Consider the following 3,911-nt stretch of genomic DNA (forward strand, 5'->3'; position numbering starts at 1 on the left):
CATTAAGTACCTGGGGTTTATGCTTCAGAGCAAGACATCATTTGAGTAACTTCAAATGATATACAGCTCCTTCATGTAAAAAAGATGTTTTTTGGTCACAATTACTTCAAAAAGTGATTATATTCAAATAATCTGACGTATCATACATTAGCAATTACAAAACCATGATTTTAACACATGAAAATTTTTAAGTTAGGCAAATGTGAAATGCTAAAAGATGTGAACAGCTGTTCTTCTATTTAAGTTAGAGCACTGCAAAACCCAGGTAATGACTTTATTTTTTTTTCAGCAAACATAACCAGCCCATGGTACAGCATACTAAATCACAAAGTACAAATCCAAGGAAGTTAATACCTTTACTAGGATACAAAACTTTGGCAAATCAATACAGTACTCTGTAATGAAACCATACTTTTGTTGGAGTCTTGTTACTTTAGTGATAATTTTCACTCCAAAAATATTTAAGTGCCAAATCAAAACACTGGTTTTGAATGGTGGTTTATAGCACGGCAAGTTATTTTACTCAAAATATATTATAAAACTACACAATTTCTCCTTTTAAGTGAGTTCCCTTGAGCAAGCTGTTGAAGTGTACAGCAGCAGGGCAATGGACATCTATAGGAGGTGGCTCTGCTCTGTTCTGGGGTTGGTCCAAAGTCAGGTGGAGTTCCAATATATGAAAAGCTTGAAAATTCTACCTTAAGGAGATTCAATATCAATACCAATTTCCAAGGAGTTCTTGTTGAATTTTCACAGAAAGACTGGAACCCTCAAAATCAGATAGTAATTTCAAACAATATTAATTTCAGATGATCCCTTTTATTTAGAGGCCCTGAATCCATTTTGATCAAAAATTACATAGACTTACACCAGCTTATCAAAAAAAAAAAAAAAACTACCTAAACTATAGTTGTATTTTTAAAATAACAAATAAATACACAGTCAGCTTGGAGAGACCTGGGCTACCCAACGTTATCTACCAACTGTCAAGATTACTTCTCTGCAAATGCTGCTGCTGCCATTGGAGTCCTTATGCTTCCTCTTGCTGAGGCTGTCAGTTCCTCAATCTCAGCATTTAGTTTATATATTGCCCATTCTATTGCTTCTCGACCTTTACTAGCATTTGAGGATATCATACTTGCCATCAGTTCTTCAAAGTAACTGCTGAGACTAATTCCTTTCATGGTGATTATGGCTTCTTGAGTCAAAATAGTTTTTTCTGGGTCCTGAGGATATGGTTTGTATATAAGTCACTCATCTACTGAAACCATATTTGTAAATGAAATATTAGTAGATTTAAGTTCCATTGTTTTCTCTACAGAATCAACTACAGAATGTTCTTGCGTGTATGTTTTCGTTCTTGTTGCACCAATAAGAGACTTCACAATGGAAGGCAGTCCCCACTCTGTGCTGAGAAGTCTGTGGCTGTGTAACTTTCCAGAGGGATCTATATGTCTGCCCAACACATCAACTCCAACCACAGTTGGTTCTTAGGGTTTGGGTATTTCTGCATTGCAGCTGGTGTAACAGTTTCCCACGGGTGGTCAAAGACGTGCTCCAAAGTCCAGATCTTCATGGTGCTGGCAGCCTGAGTGATGTCCGGGTGGTGCCAGGGACAATGAGGCACAGAGGCTACACTGGCCCCTGCCCCCCGACACCCGTAAGTGTGTGTGTGGTTCTTTTGATGGCAGAAATCTTTCTTTTGTTGCCATATTTAGCACTTCCTTAAGGACCTTATGTAAGGCAGGCCTAGTGGTAAAACATTTCCATATTATTTGCTTGTTTGAAAAGGATTTTATTTCTCCCTTGCCTATGAAGCTTAGTTTGGCTGGATATATATGTGAAATTCTTGGTTGGAAGTTCTTTTCTTTAAGGACACTGAAAATAGGCCCCCAATCTCTTCTAGCTTGTAAGGTTTCTGCTGAAAGGTCCACTGTTAACCTGATGGAGTTTTCTTTTTAAGTGACTGGCCCCTTTTCTCTACCTTTAAGATTTTTTCCTTTCCTATTGGTCTTGGACAATCTGATGACTGTGTCTTGGAAATGGTCATCCTGTATAGTATCTTGCAGGGGTTTTCTGCATTTTTTGAATTTGCATGTCAACCTCTCTAGCATGATCGGGAAAATTTTTGTAAATTATATACTGAAATATGTTTTCCAAGTTGCTAACTTTCTTTCCTTCTCTTTCAGGAATGTCAATGAGTCATAGGTTTGGTCTCCTTACATAATCCCATATTTCTTGGAGGTTTTGTTCATTTTTAAAAATTCTTTTTTCTATATTTTTGTCTGCTTGCATTGATTTGAAGGAGCAATCTTCAAGCTCTGAGATTTTTTTCCTCAGCTTGGACTATTCTGTTATTAATACTTCCATTGTATTCCAAAATTGCTATAGTGAATTCTTCAATTCTAGAAGTTCAGTTTGAATCTTTCTTAAAATGGTTATATTATCTTTCAATTCACGGATCATTTATGTTGAATATGGTTGATTGACTTCAACTATAAGTTGGAGTTATGGATGTTTTCAGATGGACAAGCCTTAGTATAGCCCTCCTGAGCTGTGTCCTCTAGCCCTAGGTGTCTGGGACCATCCCCACGCCTTTGCCCTCTGGCCCCTCTAGGTTGAGCACTGGCTGTATTGAGGTTGGAGGGTTGAGGTGCTCCTAGGTCACTGGCAAAAGTGCTCTGTTGGTGGCTGCTGGCTAAAGTGCTGCATCAGGGATTGCCAGCAAAAGCACTCCAGCAAGACAGCTGGGGGACCATTGGTGAAAGTGCTCCAGTAGAGCAGTGGGGGCCACAAGTGAAAGTGCTATGGTGGGGTGGCAGAGGCCACCAGTAATAGCACAATGGTATTGGTGATTAGCAAAAGTGCTCTGGCAGAGCAGGGGAAGCTTTACTGTGTGCCTGATTTCATGGAAGTGGCTAGGCAGGGACCCTGGAAGGGACCAGTGGATGGGTGGGTGTGTGTGTAAATCACAGTTACCTTGGTTCCATGGGAAAGACAGCCCTGCTTGCCAGGTCAAGCAGTTAACAAAGGTCAGAGCCACCTAGAGGAGTATGGAGAGCCTTGTGGTATGTCCGTATTCCTTTGCACCTCTTTGTACACCAAATTCCCCAGGTTCCGTGCAGACAGGATCTCTGTCTCTACTGACTCTCCTAGTAGTTTTCCCTGCCAACTTAAATGCTCCTAGGGGCCATGCGATCTCCTGCAGCTAGGATCCCAGCCATCCATGGTAAGAGTTGGCCACTCTGCAGTTCCCTCACTCACCCCTTCCTTGGGAGCTTTCAGGGGCAGGAATGAGACCCAGCACTTGGCAACCTTGTGCAGGGTTCCCAGCTTCCTCCCCCTTCAGCCCCAGTATCTGCATCATTGCTCCATCCACTTTCAGTGCATTCTCTCATAAGATCTGTTTGGAATATGCCATGCTACTCTGGCCTCTCTTAGTCGGAGAAGCTCTTCCTGGCTGGATTTAGTCAACCACCTTGTCCTTCTCCATTTTTATCCCCATAATATCCTATTTTCTATCTCTCTTTCTTCTGAAGTTTTCTGATGACTGTAAAAGGAATAAAAAGAAAAAGATAATTGGATGGAAACTTAATTTTTTCAACCCCTCCAAAAAAGAGAGGGAAATGCTAACTTTGTAACTTACAGTTTTTCCTCCGATCAGGGAGATCAGGGTTATTACCTTAGGGGAGAGACAAGTGAAGAAGACAAATTCTTGACTTTTAATTTCCAATAGTTTAATAGTTTCTTGATGTCTATGGCAGAGCCAGAGACTTAAATTGGATAAGTTCAGGTTTTTGAAAGAGAAAATGCATTTTGATTTCCCAAAGCTTAAGAGACTGAAGGATTCAGAGCACAATGTTTATACAATAGACATTAGAATGGGAAGACAGTGTGAAGTGACAGCTAAT

At 40.4% G+C, this 3,911-nt stretch overlaps 1 pseudogene across 1 annotated transcript; it reads right to left on the reverse strand.

Moving 5' to 3' along the window:
- Nucleotides 1-992: 992 nt before the first annotated feature.
- LOC105550861 lies at nt 993-1,631 on the reverse strand (annotated as a pseudogene). The gene has a single exon (XR_001007788.1). The product of XR_001007788.1 is annotated as a protein slowmo homolog 2 pseudogene (transcript).
- Nucleotides 1,632-3,911: the final 2,280 nt, after the last annotated feature.

The sequence above is a fragment of the Mandrillus leucophaeus genome, unplaced genomic scaffold, assembly GCF_000951045.1.
Source record: "Mandrillus leucophaeus isolate KB7577 unplaced genomic scaffold, Mleu.le_1.0 Scaffold5, whole genome shotgun sequence".
NCBI lineage: Eukaryota > Metazoa > Chordata > Mammalia > Primates > Cercopithecidae > Mandrillus > Mandrillus leucophaeus.